The sequence below is a fragment of the Schistocerca gregaria genome, chromosome 1 (genome assembly GCF_023897955.1).
Source record: "Schistocerca gregaria isolate iqSchGreg1 chromosome 1, iqSchGreg1.2, whole genome shotgun sequence".
In the NCBI taxonomy this organism is placed as follows: Eukaryota; Metazoa; Arthropoda; class Insecta; order Orthoptera; family Acrididae; genus Schistocerca; species Schistocerca gregaria.
Window position 1 is genome coordinate 1,060,883,139 of NC_064920.1, and position 22,475 is coordinate 1,060,905,613.

The window sequence follows — 22,475 nt, forward strand, 5'->3', positions numbered from 1 at the left end:
TGTTTAATCAGCTGTCACCGCCGCATGCTCTGCAGTCGCCGCACACTCAACCATCGCATATTGGTCAAGTTCACTTCCTTACCGCAATAGCTCTAAACATACGAAGTGTTGTGAAACTGGTAAAAAAAAGCTATGATCACAAGTTAGTATTCGGTTTGCTAAAAGGGTAGAGGAAACGGCTAGTAATTACCTTATTCGAAGTATGTTCGGTAGCCCATGAGGACTAAAATTCAGATACTACAAGAACATGAAGAGAACACCAAATATCTGGTTATGTAAGATATTGGCCGCCAACAGTGGCCGATCGTTTCTAGGCGCTTAAGTCTGTAACCGCGCGACCGCTACGGTCGCAGGTTCGAATCCTGCCTCGGGCATGGATGTGTGTGATGTCCTTAGGTTAGACAGGTTTAAGTAGCTCTACGTTCTAGGGGACTGATGACCTCAGATAAGTTCCATAGTGCTCAGAGCGGCAGCGGACACAGTTTACCGCTCAGCATAAAAAAATATGGAAAAGGTCTAGTCTCGACACTGGAAAAAGATAAGGTGCACCTAAACTGAATATGGAAGCAGCAAAAACCCACAGTACAGGGAAGGACAAAAAGATTTCAGTTTTTTCTTGCAGTACTTAGCTTATTACACAACATTTTAACACTTTTATTGGCACAACACAGTAGACAACATATCCCGTTTAAGAACAATAAAAAGTTGCTTAGCATTCAAAACGACGTCCTCTTGATGGTGTCAAATTTTCGCTATGTACACTGTTAAAAGGTGGCATTTTACACTTCCGGTGTAGTTGAAATGGTTTAAATGGCTCTGAGCACTATGGGACTTGTCTGAGGTCGTCAGTCGCCTAGAACTAAGAACTACGTAAACCTAACTAACCTAAGGACAACACAAACATCCATGCCCGAGGCGGGATTCGAACCTGCGACCGTAGCAGTCGCGCGGTTCCGAACTGAAGCGCCTAGAACCGCTCGGGCACCGCGGCCGGCTTCCGCTGAAGTAATTTTAATGCTTCACAGAAAGTTCCAGCCCTGTTGGCAATTATCTAGTGACGATGTGGATGTGTACCGAATAGAAGATTCATTATATTACCTCTAGAAATAGAAGGCAATGATGTGGGTGTGAACGTGAACTTATTTCGATTACATTTACCTACAACAGAAGACCGTGTCTTACGTATTGAAATGACAGCATCTTTAAAGCTCGCTCTTCTGCTGCCATAGCCCACTGACCCCATATTTCGCCGCATCGTCCTGAGGATAAGTTCGCCATACCTCCCACATTGATTTCTGCTGTTATTTCACTCAGCTTTAGTTGCGTGTCAGCACTGCTAACTTCAGGCAAACATTGCTGCTCTTGATCGTCAAGTAAAGGCTGTCGGTCATTGCTTTGCCCTAAGTAAGAGGTGATGCCCGAAGTCTAATATTCGCGCCACACTCTTGACGCTGGGACTCGCGGAATATTGAACTCGCTAACCATTTCCGAAATGGAATTTCCCATGCATCTAGCTTCAATCACCGCTATGCCTCCAAAGTCTGTTGCTTCCCATCGTGCGGACGTAGTGAAGTAAGAAGCAATTTCACATAAGTCCCCTAACTACGAACGACAGCTCGGCCAAGGCACTGCCCGTTTATACAGGGTGACAATTACTGAATTCCGCGAAAGAAAACTGCCATAGTTGCTGAACGGTTGGCGTTAGGACGTTAAAGCTGCACGGTTGGCCGCGGGGAAAGATGTGTATGCGCACGCTTACACGCATTGCCGTTGGACATTTCTACGTGAAAATGCCACCAGAGAGAGAGAGAGAGAGAGAGAGAGAGAGAGAGAGAGAGAGAGAGAGAGAGAGAGAGAGAGAGAGAGAGAGAGAGAGAACCCGATCGCATAGCGATTGTGAAGACCTAGTATGCGAGCAACAACAGTACATTACCCATGAACCATGGACCTTGCCGTTGGTGGGGAGGCTTGCGTGCCTGAACGATACAGATAGCCGTACCGTAGGTGCAACCACAACGGAGGGGTATCTGTTGAGAGGCCAGACAAACGTGCGTTTCCTGAAGGGGGGCAGCAGCCTTCTCAGTAGTTGCAGGGGCAACAGTCTGGATGATTGACTGATCTGGCCTTGTAACATTTACCAAAACCGCCTTGGTACTGCGAACGGCTGAAAGCAAGGGGAAACTACGGCCGTAATTTTTCCCGAGGGCATGCAGCTTCACTGTATGGTTGAATCATGATGGCGTCCTCTTGGGTAAAATATTCCGGAGGGAAAATAGTCCCCCATTCGGATCTCCGGGCGGGGACTACTCAGGAGGACGTCGTTATCAGGAGAAAGAAAACTGGCGTTCTACGGATCGGAGCGTGGACTGTCAGATCCCTCAATCGGGCAGGTAGTTCAGAAAATTTAAAAAGGGAAATGGATAGGTTAAAGTTATAGTGGGAATTAGTGAAGTTCGGAGGCAGGAGGAACAAGACTTTTGGTCAGGTGACTACAGGGTAATAAACACAAAATCAAATAGGGGTAATGCAGGAGTAGGTTTAATAATGAAAAGGAAAATAGGAATGCGGTTAAGCTACTACAAACAGCATAGTGAACGCATTATTGTGGCCAAGATAAGACACGAAGCCCATGCCTACTACAGTAGTAAAAGTTTATATGCCAACTAGCTCTGCAGATGATGAAGAAATTGATGAAATGTATGCTGAGATAAAAGAAATTATTCAAGTAGTGAAGGGAGACGAACATTTAATAGTCATGGGTGACTGGAATTAGAGTAGGAAAAGGGAGAGAACGAAACATAGTAGGTGAATATGGATTGGGGCTAAGAAATGAAAGAGGAAGCCGCCTGGTACAATTTTGCACAGAGCATAACTTAATCATAGCTAGCACGTGGTTCAAGAATCATAAAAGAAAGTTGTATACATGGAAGAATCCTGGAGATACTAAAAGTTATAGATTATATAATGGTAAGACAAAGATTTAGGAACCAGGTTTTAAATTGTAGGACATTTGAAGGGGCAGATGTGGACTCTGACCACAATCTATTGGTTGTGAACTGTAGATTAAAACTGAAGAAATTGCAAAAGGGTGGGAATTTGCGGAGATGGGACCTTCATAAACTGACTAAATCAGAGGTTGTACAGAGTTTCAGGAACAGCATAAGGGAAGAACTGACACGAATGGGGGAAAGAAATACAGTACAAGACGAATGGGTAGCGCTGAGGGATGAAGTAGTGAAGGCAGCAGAGGATCAAGTAGGTACAAAGACGAGGGCTGCTAGAAATACTTGGGTAACAGAAGAAATATTGACTTTAATCGATGAAAGCAGAAAATATAAAAATGCAATAAATGAATCAGGCAAAAACGAATACAAACGTCTCAAAAATGAGATCGACAGGAAGTGCAAAATGGCTAAGCAGGGATGGCTAGAGGACAAATGTAAGGACGTAGAGGCTTATCTCACTAGGGGTGAGATAGATATAGCCTACAGGGAAATTAGAGAGACCTTGGGAGAAAAGAGAGCCTCTGGTTTGAATATCAAGAGCTCAGGTGGAAACACAGTTCAAAGCAAAGAGGGGAAAGCAGGAAGGTGGAAGGAGTATATAGAGGGTCTATACAAGGGTGATGTACTTAAGGACAATATTATGGAAATGGAAGAGGATGTAGATGAAGATGAAATGGGAGATACGATACAGCGTGAAGAGTTTGACAGAGCACTGAAAGACCTGAGTCGAAACAAGGCCCCCGGAATAGACAACATTCCGTTGGAACTACTGATGGCCTTGGGAGAGCTAGTCCTGACAAAACTCTACCATCTGGTGAGCAAGATGTATGAGACAGGCGAAATACCCTCAGACTTAAAGAAGAATATAATTCCATTCCCAAAGAAAGCAGGTGCTGACAGATGTGAAAATTACCGAACTATCAGTTTAATAAGTCACAGCTGCAAAATACTAACGCGCATTCTTTACAGACGAATGGAAAAACTGATAGCTGACCTCAGCGAAGATCAGTTTGGATTCCGCAGGAATGATGGAACACGTGAGGCAATACTGACCCTACGACTTCTCTTCGAAAATAGTTTAAGGAAAGGCAAACCTACTATTCTAGCATGTGTAGACTCAGAGAAAGCTTTTGACAATGTTAACTGGAATACTCTTAAATTCTACAGGTGGCAGGGGTAAAATATAGGGAGCGAAAGGCTAGTTACAATTTGTACAGAAAGCAGATGGCAGTTACACGAGTCAATGGGTATGAAAGGGAAGCAGTGGTTGGGAAGGGAGTAAGACAGGGTTGTAGCCTTTCACCGATGTTATTCAATCTGTATATTGAGCAAGCAGTAAATGAAACAAAAGAAAAATTCGGAGTAGTTAAAATCCATGGAGAAGAAATAAAAACTTTGAGGTTCGCCGATGACGTAATTCTGTCAGAGACAGCAAAGGCCTGGAACAGCAGATCAACGGAATGGACAGTGTCTTGAAAGGAGGATATAAGATGAACGTCGACAAAAGCAAAATGAGAATAATGGAATGTAGTTGAATTAAGTCGGGTAATGCTGAGGGAATTAGATTAGGAAATGAGCCACTTCAAGTAGTAAAGGAGTTCTGCTATTTGGGGAGCAAAATAACTGATGATGGTCGAAGTAGAGAAGATACAAAATGTAGACCGGCAGTGGCAAGGAAAGCGTTTCTGAACGTATTTGTATGGAGTGTAGCCATGTATGGAAGTGAAACATGGACGATAAATAGTTCGGACAAGAAGAGAATAGAAGCTTTCGAAATGTGGTGCTACAGAAGAATGTTGAAGATCAGGTGGATAGATCACGTAACTAATGAGGCATTGAATAGGGTTGGGGAGAACAGAAATTTGTGGCACAACTTGACTAGAAGAAGGGACCGGTTGGTAGGACATTTTCTGAGGCATCAAGGGATCACCAATTTAGTATTGGAGGGCAGCGTGGAGGGTAAAAATCGTAGGTACTGGGAGATGAAGCAGCTTGCACAGGATATAGTATCATGGAGAGCTGCATCAAACCAGTCTCAGGACTGAAGACAACAGCAGCAGCCTACTACTACTATAAGCCGACGAGCTGGACGTGTGTCCACCAGAAAAACGAAATTTCTAAAGATGGTTGTCATGAATTTTGAACATTATTAAGGTAAATACATTGTTTGTTCTGTCAAAATCTTTCATTTGCTAACTATGCCGATCAGCAGTTAGTACCTTCAGTAGTTAGAATCTTTTTATTTAGCTGGCAGTATTGGCGCTCGCTGTATTGCAGTAGAAAGTCAGATTCCGTTGCGCTAAAAATATTGTGTGTCAATTTAGTTATGATCAGAATAAGTAAAGAGAAAACTGTTTGAGCATGATGAGTTTTGTTCTGCTGTTTGAAAATCAAATAACGTAAGAGGTTTACTAGCACAGTTAGTGGTTTTCATACAGAGCGCTACGTGGCGTTACGAACATAAAAACCTAAACAGCCTACTTAAAAGTGTTAGCAGTATCGGTCGTCCAAAAAGGATGAAATCGTCTGAAAACATCGAGAAGACACGTGCTGTGTTTCAAACGAGCTACAGGAAATACATCAGACAAGCTGCACAACATGTAGGAATCAATCGGGAGACACTGAAACAAATTGTTGTTAAAGACCTATATCTTTCCCTATACATAATTCAAACCCATCAACCATGGAGCCATGGAACAGCTGTTGGCAAAACACAACAATAGTCCATATAACTGACGAACAGGGCTTTGATGATAAATTGGCGCGATTGAGAAATATCTTCACGCTCACCAGGAGAATGGTGCACATTGTCCAGTCACGGAATAATCGGTGCGACATTCCTTGATGGCACAGTGACTACCGAATGGTACGTGGAGGTTTTGGGAGATGATTTCATCTCCATTGTCCAAAGTGACCCTGATTTCGACAAGATGTGGTTCATACAAGACGGAAGTCGACCCCATCGAAACAGGAATGTATGTGGCGTCCTGGAGGAGGACTTAGGGAACCGCATTCTGGCTCTGGGGCACCCAGAGACCGTTGTTCAAAATGGCTCAAATGGCTCTGAGCACTATGGTACTTAACACCTGAGGTCATCAGTCCCCTAGAACTTAGAACTACTTAAACCTAACTAACCTAAGGACATGACACATCCATGCCCGAGGCAGGATTCGAACGTGTGACCGTAGCGGTCGGGGGTTCCAGACTGTAGCGCCTAGAACCGCTCGGCCACAAAGAGAGGCCAATGTCATGGGTCTTCTGTGGCTTCATTATTCTCCGGATCTGAACACGTTTGACATCTGTTTGTTGGGCTGTATTAAAGACAGTGTTCAGCAATACGCCCAAAACGGTTGCTGAGCTGAAAACAGCCATTCAAGAGGTCATCGACAGCATCTGTGTTCAGACACTTAAGCGTGTGACGCAGAATTTCGCTGTCGTCTGCGCCGCATCGTGACCAAAGATGGCAGGCTTATCGAATGTGTCATAACCTAAATCAGTGTAGTGACTTTTACGTGTTGAATAAAGTGTGTTGCACTCTTTAGTTTCTAACTAATGTACTTTTTTTTCACGTAGTTAAATAGTTGTCAGCCTGTACGTCGTGCATGCGATACCTGGCCCGCGACCTAAGAAAGAATGCGAGCGGTGGTCACAGGTTACCACAGTTGCCCCGTGCCTGCTCTAAGATGCGCACACGATAGAACGATAAACTTGATGCAGTGTAGTGTCATCGTGTTAGGAAGTAAAGGGAGGCCGGCAGGTGTGTAGGTTGGCGGCACCTGCCGGCCAGAAGAGACACAGGTAGAGGGAGGTAACCGGAGGCGCCGCAAACCGGTCCCTACTCACCACGCAGCTGCTGCTTCCGGCAGACCGCTACTGGCGCGCTCATCTCTACTCACTCTCCACGTCATGCACTCAGCTCAATTAAGCAGTGAAATGAATTTGGGGAGAAAATAAGTTATGGAGACACTACTTAATTTTACCCATTGTCTGCAGTGTTTCTTCCGTAACTGTACTACTTCCGTAATATTTAATAACGGCCTTCATCCACCAGTCGTTATTTTATGAAAATGCAGGGTGCATTTCGAACCCTGGGGGCTCATCTTCAGGTGCTTTGACAGTCAACATCACTTAACTAAACGAACTGTAAAGTTGTAGACTGTCAAAGCACCTGAAGATAAGGCTCCAGCGCTCGAAATGTATCCTGCATTTTAATAAAATCGCGACTTATGGATAAAGGCCGTTGTTTATTATTACAGAAGACTCGCATGACTTCACAGCCGCACCGACAGGTCGGGGTAAGCTGACACTGTTCCGCTTCATTAATACCGCGTGGTGCTATTTGTGTCTGTTTTGTAGCTCTGTTAACATTCATTCGTATCTGCTGTTCCTTCTCTGAAAGAAAAAATTCACAGGTCACACCGACCCACAGACAGCAAAGCAGTTTCATGAGAACATATATTTCAAATGGTGACTTCGTCAGATCACGAGTGAACAAGCATTTAGTAACATACTTTACCTCAATACTGCTAATTACATTTTTTTGTAGTTTTACTGCGTATTATCACGTCCCTCTTCAGTGCTATAGCTATACTAATAAGCAGTCAAATGCAATGGGAGTATGTCCAAAACTTCGTCGCGTGTTGACTGTGTTCAGAGTTTTCACTGTTCATTTATTTATTTTTTCTGTAACCTTCAGTCATAATTATTTACCATCTCTTCACCTACGAAAAAGTTCTCTTCAGGCTATCGCAGAATTAATGGGAGAAGAAGACTTTCTGTTGCTGAATAAATTGTCGTCGGCTTTAGTTTACTGTAGAATTGGCAATGTACAGTGATTGTGCCTTCTCTGCTCCAAATATGTTAAATAACTCACAGCAACATTCTCCTACTCAGCTCACAAGGGAATATTCCCAAATGTCAGTAACTGATCTTTATGCAATTTGGCGGGTGAGTAGAGGGAGCAAAATAACGCAATACGTATATTTTTGTTTGTGCCCACTTCAACTTTCAAGCGGTAACGCACACCCCGAAAGCTATTTCGGCATGTTTGGAGGGAATATCTTCAAAACAGTTACATATATAAAAATGTTTCTCATATAAAAGCTTATATGTAATTAACGTTCTTGAAAACAGTACGGTTGAATTTTGAAATCTCAAATTTTGCAAAACAACCCGCCACAGTTAAAGCCACTTTCAAGCCACATATGTCTATGTGTAATAAAGCTGGTTTCTGAAATCCCATTTTTGGAACATACTTTGTACAGTGTGTGCTATCAGTATTTTCATCATACCTAATTAAAATATCTCAATCATTATTAGTCTAGCTATTTGTTTTACTTATTTGCTTTATGTTTAAGTTTAAAGTTTTACATTCGTTTTCAGTTTACAGTTCCACATACGTGTATTTTGTTAATTGAAAACAATAAGTAACTCTTTAATAAGATAACAAATCATTATAATAATGATAAATCCTCAAAACATAACTTTCTCTTACACCATGCACACAAAATGTACGAAATTTCTTCACATAATGCACACGACGGAGCGCACAGTATAAAACAAAATTCAACAGAATTTCAAATTACCGCGGGTGATTCTCTGTAACTAAAGAGCTGTACTGTGTATATTTCAGTACATCGGTAAGCCTTGGCGAAAATAATTACGTAATAGTGACCGCAGCCTAATTATATTGCTTCTGAAGTGGGGACCCACATCAAAATCAAAACTCAAGTTTGTTCCAACATCGAAAGCCGTGTAGGTACCACAATTATACATGCGCCGTCAAGTCCTTTGGAATCGCCAGATGAAAAAATTATTTTTCTTTGGGGAATGGTGATCAGAACGGTTTCTTCAATTCTAAACGAAAGTAATGGTTAATTTGGACCGGGAACTCGAGAATATCTTCCGAAGCATCAAATACACTCGGCACCATCGAAACCTGGTAACGAAAAGTCTGACCATATCAAAAGGTATTGGCTAGGTATGCTTATTATTGCCAGTGCTATCAGTGTAAAAGAACCTAATAGAGCATCGTACTTCAGGGCAAGGAACTTGGTATCTGGTGATCCCAAAGGGCTCGACGGTATATGTACATCCGTGAGATGTATAGGGCTTTCGATGTTGGAGGAACTTCGTGAGATTATTTTCTTATGTACGTGGTTTTGAATCATTATGATGTAAGTCTCCACTTGAGAAACATTTAATCAGGCTGCAGTCACTAGTACATATTCGATTGTTTTTGCCACACCTTCCCAATATACTGAAATATGCCCGGTACAACTCAAAATAGCTACGAGGGTGACCGGCGTCAACTCGAAATCCCGCTGAATTTTGTTTTGTATTGTGTTCGGTGTCTTGTATATTGTGCGAAGTTCCGTTCATTTTATATGCACGCTGCAAGAAACGGTTATTTTTGAGGATTTATCATTATTATTGTAGTGACTTTGTACTAGTGGGATGCCTGTAATTTTCACTTAACAAAATATTGGTATGTGAAACGGTAAACTACAAAAAGAATGCAAAACGTAAAATAAAAATTTAAGATCTAAAATAATAGTGTAATAAAATATATTCGGTTACTTCAATTCATTGCTGTTCATGGTATATTGTGTACAATGTAATTTTCCAAAAATTAGATTTAAGAAACTAGCTTTATTACGCACCGATGTATGTATATTAAAAGCCCCTTTAGTTCATGTTATAAGAAAAAATTTCATTTTTCAAAGTCAATTAATGGTGGTGGGATATTTTGCAAAATTTCAAATTACTACAAAATTCGATTACGTAGTTTCCAAGACTGTTAGCATGTGATTAACTTTTATATGAGGAATTTTTTTATGTATAATCGTTCCGAAGATACTGCCTCCAAATCTAATACGCCAAATTACCTTTCCGGGTCTGTTATACCGCCCTCTACTCAGCAGGCCCGCATTCCTGACGTTGAATCCAGCGGATCTTGTCCATTCTGAGCCATATCCACATTTTAAAAGCTAAAATTCTGCTCTCGTCCCGCTTTCTCAGTGTCCATATTTCTGCTCCATACTAGGTAACGCTCCACATCGGGAATTCCACGAGTCTGTTCCTTAACGCCGTGTTCAAACCACTAAGAGGCTTTCCTGTTGGCATGCCTCGTTCGGCATTCTTACGTACATGTCCTGCTCAAAATGAATATCTTCCATAATAAAATTTCGGAAATACCTGAATGCTCTCACCCGTACTGTAGTTCCTGATCCCGACTTTAACCTTTATTCTTATTCCCTTTGAGTCTTTAACCATGCTTTTCGTTCTCTTTATTTTCATACCGTGTGCTACAGTTTTCATTCAGGTCATTTAGCAATTTAAATCAATGTCTTCTTAATTTCCTGCAAGAATCACCGAGTCATCTGCGAATATTGCTCATTCTATTTTCTGTCCACCCTATCCTGACTCTTTCCCATCCAAACAACTTTCACTATTCCATCCAAACAAATGTTAAAAAGGATCGACGAGAGACAACAACCCTGCGTGACCCCTCTGTCCTCCAAATCCGTCTTTGCACTTTCTTCGTTTATTTCGCCAATAGTTTTTAGAAGCACGCCAGCGTCTTGCCCCTTTGCCACATTGCTTCTATTAAAGAGCTGCTTGCAGCGTTACGTATTGCGTTCCTCTATTCAGAACTCTGAACAAATTTTGCTGCCTCCAACATTAGGCTGATCGTAACGTATTTCTTTAGTATTCATACTCTTTCTCGGAATGGGTAGCAATAAAATCTTTCGGCCATTCCCCTTCGTCGATGTAATTGCAAAGAGAGGTCAAAAACTCCTTGCCGCCTGTTTCTTTCAATCCCTTCAAAATTTTGAAGGGTATCTGTGGGAAAAAATAACGAATTTCAGTGGGGCTGGATTAGTAAAGTTTATTCCATACGATAAAAACCTGCGCATGGAAACAGTCGTAAATTATACACACGTAACTCAGCAAAAGTGGAGGTATTACTAATACTACAACTGAAATTCATCTCATTGTGGACTGAACACTTTATTTCTGGAATAAATTCACGAGACGCAAGAACATTTACATACAACATTGTGGTGCCTGCTTCGTTATACAGTAACAGAATTAACAAACACTATCGAAACTTACGGCTTGTGGACAATAAGTATTTGGCAAAATAAGGTTGACAAAATTGGGATGGCGGAATCAATAAGACTACGCACGTCCTTCGACATTCGAACTAGGGCAACAGATGTGGAAAAAAGAACAACTCAACCTACAAAATACGCACATACAATACGGAAAGAAGACACGCTCCCATTGCCAGACGCATCAGTAATGGCACATCCAAAATTCACAGATTAAGTCTGAATAAGAAGGCATAGCGTCAGATAGAATTTGGATTAGAATATTGATTCAAACGGACCGCAGTGCAGGGTTCAAGAGAACGGACCACAAAGCAAGTGCGTGGTCGAACAGGTTGGCATGCCAAAATACGCGAAAACTCCACGTTTACAAAACGTGAACACTACCGACAAGAATTCAAAAACGTAAATAAACACATTATATAGAAATACATCTTAAGCATGCACTAGCCATATCGGTTGCAGAGCTACAGACGTCGCACGAGGAAAGAACGCGGAAATTGTAATTGATTAAAAAGGACACAAATAAAAAATAATAGGCTATACTCGCGAATGCACTGAAGCAGTCTCAACGGCAGAGAATGAGACGCTGAAAGCTCATCCGTTTACCAAGCACGCGGTCCACATTATACAAAGGAACTCTGCGTAACACCTTCAAATTTATATAACAAGTTCAAGATTTTCACACAGAAGGATAATAGCGGAAGTGAACAGAACCTGGTGGTTGAAGGCAATGCAATTCATAAGCGAACACGTGGAACTTACAAAGATACACACATGATATAAAGTTATAGAATAAAAATGAAAATCACGAAAAGGAAGAAATTATGACATCAGAAACACCCGCGTTCACGCTACAGAAAGAGTTCTAAACCAGAGCAAGCATCGTTTGTCCACCAAACTTCCACACTGTGGAGCCCAACACAGCAAACTAGCTACAAAAATGGAATAGGAAATCCTAAATGACCTAAGCAACACGCCAATGAAAGCGTAGAGCTGCACAAGAAAGGAGAGAAGAGCTTCAACTACTATGGAACTTGCTCAATCTCAACAGCATACCAAAACTAGTAGACGAGTTCTTACCATTTCCACAATCCGAGCTGCAGCCGACCAGTAAAGTTTCCAGCTCCCACTCGAATCGGGGTCCTTTCAGATAGCGGAAATAGAGGGACCGCTTCTTGCACATTACCAGCCTACAACAATGGCATCCAGACCATAGGAACGCAAACCTCTCTGCCTGATCGTAAGGCGACCCCGAAGTCGGGTAGACTGCTCTGCCAGCAGACGGGACTGAGACAAAAGCCAACACTTGAGAAGCACAATGCACACTCATTCACCGAATGTGTCATTCAAAGAGGGAAGGAATAGGAAAGAAAGAATATTATTTTGTGAGAGTGCGAGTTCCTAAGCAGACTTGGACGTACAAATTAATGAATGAAAGACATGAGCGAAAAACGGACAGAACCTCAAATGTAAAATCTTGGAGATAAGTTTGCCATCTGTTGCTGGCTACAGGAACTACGAAAAGACACATCTGATAGTTCCCGTACCCAGCAACAGTTGGCAACACTTGACTCCAAGTTTCCACGTTTGAGGGTTAGCCCGTTTCTCCGCGTCTCTTAAATTGTGGCTGACGAAAGCACACCTAGCTGCTCACTCTCTCCCCTACATGATTTAGTAAATGAAACGAAAATCTAAGTGCTGAAGCCACGATAACTGATTAAACTTAGTAAAAAAACTCATGAATGGGCTTATACAGAGACGTTTAAATTTCTGCTGGAATATTGTCTACACTACGCTCTTAGTTATTTTTAAATTCCTGCAATTCCTGCAAATCCTGACATCTTCTGACCCTAGGATGAAGTCTCCCGTTTCCTCTTCATTTAACGCTTCCTTCCCAAATTTCAGGTCAGAAGGTCTTTGACTAACACCATAGTGACTTCCTAAACAACCGCAGTTTCATTTCGTTGATCCAAAGGAGTTACTTATAAGTTGTCAGTCGAATGTTGGACGAACTAAATCATGATTGTTGCTACATCTGTCGGAAAACGGTGTTGGCTTGCTCTTCGTGACAGTTACAGGGGCTGACCCCCCTGCACCTACCTACTCCCTGCACCTACCTACTCCCTGCACCAGATGGCCTTCCACAACATAATCCCGACTACAAACTTCCCCTGCAAATTGTGTGCTCCGGAATACAGGACGTCACTCCAAAGCGCTGATAAGCCCCAACCTCCGGCTCGGCAGGTAGAACATCGCCCAGTGCAGTGTGACACGCGCTCAGTAATTAATTACAGGATGGACGCCACAGGCACGTGGGCTGTTACTGCTGCAGGAAGCTCCGCGACCGTAATTGACTCGTGGTCGATGCACTTACCTGGTCGGTGCACTTCCGTGCCGGCTTACCGTCGCTTCTCCTCGAAAGAATTTCATGCGTTGGCATCTATTTGCCGGAGGTGAAAATAGCTGTATCATTCAACATTAACTGAAAATCTGCCAATGTCAACGAAATTCACCAACTTAAGATGTTCGTTTAGATTATTTCGAAGGCTACCAGTTTCAGCATTTCATTATGCCATCTTCAAATGCTGAAACTGGTAGTCTTCAAAATCAAACATCTAAAATACGCGTCCGTTGGTGAACTTCATTGACATTTACTTTCCCAGCCGATGTCCCCTATCCTTGACGGACCAATAGAGACTTGCCCGAAAAGGATTTATCGCAGTGAGCTCCTGATGTATGACAGCCTGTTCTTAAACTTATTGTGGCGATGCTTAGAGCATAGTTATTCAGTGTTTGTTCAGAATTCGTAACCTAATATTTCAGGGTTGAAACTTATTGGGAGGTTAAAACACTGTCCCGACCGGGAGTCAAAGCTAATACAGTCGTTTGCGGGCAAGTGCTCTACCAACTGAGCAGTCAAAGTACGACTCAAGGCCTGTCCGATTCCGGAAAGCACTTAGGAGGTAAGAAATTTCTATTCAAACAGTGCCAGTCAACCCAAAACAGTTTCACATATTTAACTCTCCACACTGCCCGTAGATAAAATTGTCGACATTGTAAGTTACATAACAAAATGCGCACACAATTTATTCATAACTTGCTGCAATAATTACACTGGTAAATATGCACACCACTGGGGAAACAACTGGATTTACCATGTATAATGGTTTTTCTCGTTGGTCTATTTCCCACCCCATACTTGTTGGTAGACACAAAAATGCGTAACAAATTGAGCAGGTTTCTTCATCGCTATTCCCAAAAACTACATACTGACATCTCATTGTTCTAATGGAAACAGTTTTGTCATTTAATGGGTTATATGGTGCATCCCACGCAGTGTTTTTGCGGTGTCCCGCCCGAAGACTGGTTTGTTGCAGCTCCCCATGCCACTCCATCCCGGGAAGCGTCATTACTTAAGATATTTTTGTTCTGTCATATCAACCACAAAAATGTGTATTTTCTTCACCCGATGCGTTTCGCTTTATTGAGGTAAAGGATCATCAGTGGTCTGCAATTAAGTTTTTACATTTTGATTTGATTTTAGATCAAAAAAGTTCGTTAACAATATGTTAATTTGTACTTACGGTGATTTTTGCTTGATTCCTCGGTTACATAGGGAAATGTCACCTGCTAGCACATTTTTGTTTTCCTGCGTTAGACACTGATAATTTTGGTTTAATTTTTAGTTGTACTGCAGCACTACGCATTTCGTATGTTTTTTCACAACACACTTTTATGCACACAACTGTGTTCTGTTAGTTTTTGTACTTCTAAGTATGTGTTGTGGTTTGTATTTTGAAGCGTTGCCAACACAACCTTTCTACTACTTTGTCTTTGACCTACAACTTCTTTTTTTAATTAGATTATTCTGTGTGTGTAAGTGCCTTTAATTACGTTTGTGTATTTATATACTGTGTGTGAATAGAGAAGGAATAGTGCTGGAGGAATTTTTTTCTTCTCGGTGTAGGGGAGGGAGAAAGCATTGTGAGTGGGACGTAAGTGTGTTGCAGTGTGACGGAGTTACAGGAGAAGGTGAGGGGGGGTGGAGGGTGTAAGATGTGAAAGGCTCTTTTCATTTTTTGCCGGTCTTGCTATCTGCTAAGGCAGCCATCAGTTACTTTGCTGCCCAGATAGCAAAACCTATCTACTACTTAAAGTGTCTCGTTTCTTAATCTAACTCAGCTTCACCTGATCAGTCTTGCTTTTGTTTTTCATCTTTTCCAAGTATTTGTTGTATCTGATAGAATTACAATGTCATCGGCAAACCTCGAGGTTTCTATTGATTCTCCTTGAACTCCTACTCCTACTCCAAATTTCTTTTTGTTTCCTTCACTGCTTGCTCGGTGTGCAGCTGACAGACACCAAGCACTCAGCAAGTTAGGATCCGTGGGTTGCCCTGCCCATTTCCATAAAAAAATTAAGTCAAAATATCGGCTGTCAGATCAGAAAGGTGCTCGACGTAGGTGCGAAGGCGGATCAGTGGCCTTACGTCGTCAAAAGTGGCGCAATCACTATGGACAGTGGCTGCGGTCACCAGCCTGTAATTTTCCACACACCTCCATCCTGTACCCTCCTGCTAATTACACGCTCTGTGGTCAAGACTTCCTGGCTGACCTGCTTTTGAGGGCGGGCAGCAGTTACGCTAAGAAAGGCAGTGTAGGGTTAATTATAAAGAAACACAAAAGTGGCGGTGTTTGAACGTTCGTCCCATGTGTCTGTCTTTTAAGGACTTGATACGTTCGTTCGTTCTTAGAGATACAAACCCCTGTTCTCCAGTATAATTAGAACTGTTTTTTGAAATTTGCAAAACCACGAAATCAATTTTTCGACTAGTTCTCGTGTGAAGAGGTTATTAATGGAAAAAGCAAAAATAACGTGAACAATAACAAAGTGCGATAATGCACAGTGTAATTATAAGTATCTGCAAATGAAGAAATTAACATCATGCAGTAATCCGCTACTGCAGGTCTGTTTCGTAAGTGCAATGTACGTTGTCAAGTCAGTAGTACAGCTTCCTTTAATATTCTCGAAATTTTATATAAATAAAGTCACCTTTAGAGTAAAATATTAAAAGCAAGAAGTAGCAATACAGCAACTAAATTTAACAATCATGTAAAACAGTTCCGACTATCTGACGAGACTTAGGAAGTATTTCCTCTGCAAAATTGCATCCCGAGGTATTTGATAACTAGTGTAAGAGAGCAGACATCGGACGAAACTGAGAGACAGGTGAGCGGCAGAACCAAATTAGAATGCCACACCAGTTATTGAAGTTTTCTGCATACAAAAAAAATTCGTCGAACCTGCAGTGAACGAATCCAAGAACTTGGTACAGGTCATGACAAAGCAAATCTGAAATTATTCTCAAGACTTCAACAGTGTTACGAACTCACCACAAAGGAGACTGCACAGTACACTGTATTTATTGAGAGAACTTGAAGGTGAAAGTTTGGAAAACAAAAGCAATAAACAGAATTAAATTGCCTCAGAGTACTTCAGGTAACTGGAGTTCCAAAAAGTAAGCTTCGTAAATGTGTAATATGTCTGTGAGACGGCTGTCGAACGTCTTAAGTCATTCCCTCCCTTTGCTCTGACGTTTCGCTATTTTCCTCCGTGTACCTTTGAGTTGGAGTGCTTGGTTCTTGAAGTGGAAGAGGGGTGCCTTTCTCTGTATATAACCTTCAGTAAAGTAGCTGTGACGTTTGATACCAATTGCATGATCATTCTTAGTCAGGCGCGTTTGTCAGTAACAACCGTAACAGTCCACCATAACTGAGAAGTCCATTTCCAAGAGGTACCAAATCCATAATATCTAATTCAACAGGAGAGACACAGTAGCACATGAATGTTTGGTAGATTTTTTGTTACATTCATACTTAGTCCCACCGCGACACCTTCCACGTGCTCTCCAGTGGTGCTTTTGGAATGACATCATTGTCGAATGGAATAGTTTTACTATGCACCAAGACAGTTAAGCCGTGAGCCGCCGGTGAAGCTGTATTTCAACTTCCCACGAAAAAAAACTTCAACTTTTACAGCATTTAATAATGAGTGCATTTCTCGGTAAGTCAGGCTACTACATGAATTAATTCAAATAATTAGTTTCATCTGGGTATTTTCTAATGACTGCTTCGTTTTGGTGCTCAATACAATCTGTTTTACATAAAAGTCAATGTTCCTGACTTACAGGAAAATAAAATAAGTGTGTAACTTCCTGTACTGTGAGTAACACAAAGCAACGGCCAAGCGTGAAGTAGTCAAGACAGACTGAAAAAAATACGCACATTACTTGCTATTAGAGGATCTAAATTAAGGCAATGATAAATTGGTCCCTCTCGCCTCTGAGCTTCAAAGACACTTTCGGAGTGTTAATAAAGTTAAGGTTTCCTAGTGATAATAGTTCGTTGGGCTGTGAAGATACAGATACTCGTATGTAATTGGGCAAGAAAACTCAAAGATTGAAATAATGAGTAAAATGACGTATTTAACATTCCGCTGCATGTACTACGAAGACGCCTCGCTGTTGAGTTTTTACGAGGGTCCTTCCAAAAGAAATGCACACTATTTTTGTAAAAATAGTTTTCATTCTGCATGTGTGAAAGTCTTAAAGTATGTAGATACATCCTTCCCGCTTGTTTTCAAAGTTAGTTCAACGTGTTCCCGTGAGTGGCACCGTCACAGCATGTCCTGAAGATGGCTGCTACACTTCACGTTCGTCAGAAGCAACGTGCTGTCACGGAATTCCTGTGCTGTGAAAACGAGACACTGGGAAACACCCACAAGAGGTTGAAAAAGGTGTATGGAGATGCTGCTGTCGATCGCAGTACAGTTAGCCGGTGGGCAAGCAGGTTACTTTATGAAAGCGGGCACGGCAATATTGAGGATTGTCCTCGCAGCGGCAGGCTTCGTACTGGATACACTCCAGACAATGTGCAGAGAGTTAACGAATTGGTGACTGCTGACAGACGCATCACAGTCAAGAAATTCTCACGGTACATTGAGATAGGGGAAGGAAAAGTTCACAGAACACTGAAAGTGTTGGCGTTAAAGATTTGTGCCAGTTGGGTTCCCAGGATGTTGACAGTGGGTCACAAAGAAACAAGAAAAACGGTATGCAGCGAACTTTTGAAACAGTACGAGAATGGTGGAGATGAATTTCTTGGAAGAATTGTGACAGGTGATGAAACATGGCTCCATCATTTTTCACCAGAGACGAAGAGGCAATTAATGGAGTGGCTTCATGCAAATTCACCCAAGAAAAAAAAATTCAAAGCCACACCTTCTGCTGGAAAACTTAGGGCTACGGTGTTCTTAGATTCCGGAGGACTCTTGCTTGTGGACATCATGCCAAGTGGAACCACCATAAATTCTGATGCATATGTGACGACACTGAGGGCACTTCAAGTTCGACTGAGCCGTGTTCGACCACATCGGCAAAAGCAGGATGTTTTACTGTTGCACGACAATGCACGGCCATATGTTAATCATAAAACTCGGATGGACAACACTGTAACACCCGCCTTACAGTCCTGACCTGGCTCCATGTGACTATCATATCTTTGGGAAACTGAAAGACACTCTTCGTGGAACAAGGTTTGAAGATGATGACTCCCTTGTGCAGGCTGCCAAACAGTGGCTGCAAGAAGCTGGTCCAGAATTTTACCGTGCGGGTATACAGGCACTGGTTCCAAGATGGCATAAGGCAGTTGACAGGGATGGAAATTATGTGAAGAAATGAAAATATTGTTCCTAAAGGATGTATTACACACTGCAGAACCTTCAAACACAAAAAAAAAATGGATTTAAAAACAGTGTGCATTTATTTTGCAGTGACCCTCGTATATTCGACCCACGAGTTCCTCTGCCGACTCCGGAGCAACTGGCAAGGTTACGAGCAACGAGCGAACTTCATGCACGTGTTGACTGCCTCTAGCTGTAGCGTATAATGCTTAGCAAAGTGTGGAGGCGGCTTTATCCGGCTGTGGATGCCGAACGGTGTTTGTAGGAGGGGGGGGGGGGGGTGTAGTAGTGTAACCGAATAATAATCGCTGCGAGAGATCTCGAGGCTCGTGTGTTTAGCCGGCGGACCCCGACGTGACGTGGGAGGTGGGTGTTGACACGCAGAGCCGGCGAGGCGCGTCGACACTGGCTGCTAGTATACGCGGGCTCCGGGTTTCGGCTGCCTGAGCCGCCGGCGTCCAGCAGTTAACAAGCGCCCGGTTTACGTGTGGCGCTGCGCGGCGCTCAGTTTACGGATGAAACCCGTGGACAGAACGGGCCCTGACGTGTGCCCACGAGCATACGGCTGTCCAGCTAATTCTGGCGCGCCGCGTCTACTCTGAAAACTTAGCGGGCTGAATCGGCGACTCTGCTTCAAAACGGTGAACCACAGCAGACGATCCGCAGCTCGTGGTCTACGGGCTGCACTGCCTTCGGCAGAACATATACTAAAATTGCAACGGTACAGAGATTAGCATGGCCCCTGCGCAAGGATGACACGGAAAATCGTGAGGCGTCCCAAATATAATAGCCGGCACAGTAGCTCAGCGTGTTCGGTCAGAGGGTTCGCTGCCCTCTGCAATAAAGTGAGAGAACAGATCAACGCCTCCAACGCGGCACTACATCCAAATATCTGTTGACTCTTAATCTGTCGTGCCGTGGTATCCAGAATGCTCGAAAAGTGACGCTATCTCACGCACGGATGAACTTTTCCTTTCAGATACACTCTTTCTTAAAGTGAGGAGGATGCGGTTTACACATTAGTTTCATCATTGGCTACAGAGAGAACTTCTTGAGAAACGTTACGAACGTTCCCTCTCCCCCCAAAAACATTCACGAGAAGTATGTCCACTGCATCACCACAGCAAGACCATACTGGGTTAGACACTACATCACTTTGGAATGGCATCCAACAGGAATTGCACTGAAATAAACAAACGTCATGGGATAGCGATATGACATATACAGAGGGCGGTAGTATCGCATACACAAGTTACAGGATAGTTCATTGGCGGAGATGTTATTCGCACTCCGGTGATTCATATGAGAAGGTTTGCGACTTGATTGTGGCAATTAAGACTTTTAACGCGGAGAGCTAGACGCATTGGACACTCCATTCCATAAATCGTTGGGGAATTCAATACTCAGATATCCACAGTGTCAAGAGAGTGCCAAGAGACCACATTTCAGGTGTTACCTTTCACCACGGACAACGCAGTGGCCGACAGCCCACACTTAACGACCGAGAGCAACGGCTTTTGCGTAATGTTGTCAGTGCTAAGACGGGCAGTGCGTGAAATAAGCCCGTAGATAAATGTGGGACGTAGGACAAACATTTCCGTTTGGACAATGTGCCGAAATGGGGGCGTTGATGGGCTACCGAGCAGACGACCGACGCGAGTATCTTTGCTACAGCACGACATCCCCTGTACCACCTACTTTGGACTTTATTAGTTGGACCCTAAACTGGTAAACCATAGCCTCGTCAGGTAAATCGCGATTTCAGTTCGTAAACGCTGATGGTAGGCTTACTGTGTGACACAGACTCCACGAAGCAATGGACACAACTTTTCAGCAAGAAAGTGTGCAAGCTGGGGGTGATTCCATGATGGTGCGGGCTGTGTTAAATGGAAAGGACTGGGTTTTCTAGTCCAACTGAACTGACCGTTAACTGTAAACGGTTGTTAGCTTTCTTGGAGACCATTCACAGCCATTTGTAGACTTAATGTTCCCATGCCGGTGCGCTATCTCACTGGACCACAGTTTTTCGCGACTGGTTTGAAGAACGTTCTGGACAATTCGAACGAGTGATGTGGCCACTCAGATCGCTCGACATGAATTCAACCGAGGAGAAATTCTAAATTGCTTATAAGTCATCGTAAAGTTTCCTATTTCATACGTTATTTAAATGAAGTCACAATTTATAGATTATACATTACTTAATTGCCATCATTAGTTTTCCTGTTTTATACCCTACTGCAATCGTGAATTTTACACGGATTAGTAATCTATATTAAAGCCGAATTATGTATCTCGGTGTGCTTAACCAGATAGCGATGCTCTCGGAGTATTCTAATGTCCTGTTTCTTTTATAACACAGTATAAGATCTCTTAAGGCTATATACATTCTGAAAAGGTCATGGAAATAACTTATTCTCCTTAGTTGTGATGTACACAAGGATGTTCTTATTTTTGCAGAAAATTTGTATTCCTTCATACTAGCTTTCTGCAGTGCTGTGTGTATATGTAAATGTTATTGAAATGGTCGCAGAACAATATTGCAGGGTGGATAGCCTGACCACGATATTACCGCACTCGACCTCTCGTGTTCCTTGTCGGAAACATGCGGTGACGTTTAACAAGTACAGTGGTGACTAGCGAAATTCATTGCATTGTGAACGTCTTCAGGAAAATTGATCATTCGCTATTAAGTGGTTCGCCGTGCTCATGTGAAACATCACCATGAAATCTTCGGATAAAGTGACTGAAGCTCGCCCACTCCCAGGTGAAATAATATTGTGGTCAACCAATAGTAGGGGTAGTGGAGTCTAGTTTTGATGTATTACGTCAACGACTGCTTCGTTATTTTGCATTTATCTGAATGAGGCATGATAAAACCGTTGCTCTAAGTACTTTAAAGACGTATGTCCCGTCCGAATAACATGCCCGAGTGAGCACAAAATTTCAAACAGAAATGCGACGAAAATCATGTGAGCAGGAAAAAGCCACACTGAGCACGGGCTTCCTACGTCATCGCAGCTGCGCACGGGCAGTAACGCCTGTTTTCTGGCGCCCTCTGGCAACTTCTCAAATGAACCTATCATGAGATATAATGGGCGTCGGAGTGTGCGCCTGGAGGTGTTGTAGCGCGCCTGTCTTGAGCAGGTGGAGGTGGATGGGGACAAGGTAGTGAGTCGGGGGCAGGTGTCTGGCTGGGAGCTGTGCTGGCCGGAAGTGGGGGCCGCCACGCCGGAAGCCGTCTGCCTCCTCCTGCTGCTGCTGCTCGCTGCCCACAATGGGCGCGACGCGCGCCGAGCTGTGATGGGGGGGGGAGCTCGACTGACTCACTGGCGGACAGCTACCTCCACCCAGCAGCCAGCGGAGGAGGCATTGTTCCGCGCACAGACATAAATTACTGGACTGGTAAAGACGCTCCTTCACTGAAGCCTGACGTGTGGTGAGGTAAGATAGGGGCCTTGCGAAGTTCGTGAATGATGCTACTACGATTTTGTAAATCGAAATGACTTACGATTTACGAGGTGGTATGAACAATCTCTGCAGTTGAGCAAATATTTGCGTACTACTTGAGTCTCAGTCTCTCTCTCTCTCTCTCTCTCTCTCTCTCTCTCTCTCT

General features: G+C 43.0%; 1 protein-coding gene and 1 non-coding gene across 2 annotated transcripts in view; both read left to right on the forward strand.

Moving 5' to 3' along the window:
* Positions 1 to 22,475, forward strand: part of LOC126281296 (rap guanine nucleotide exchange factor 6-like) — a 758,425-nt gene that overhangs the window by 233,566 nt on the left and 502,384 nt on the right. The gene's annotated exons all lie outside the window — the stretch shown is intronic.
* On the forward strand, positions 19,546 to 19,649 carry LOC126286509 (U6 spliceosomal RNA). Its single transcript, XR_007551702.1, has one exon. It is a non-coding gene; the product is annotated as a U6 spliceosomal RNA (small nuclear RNA).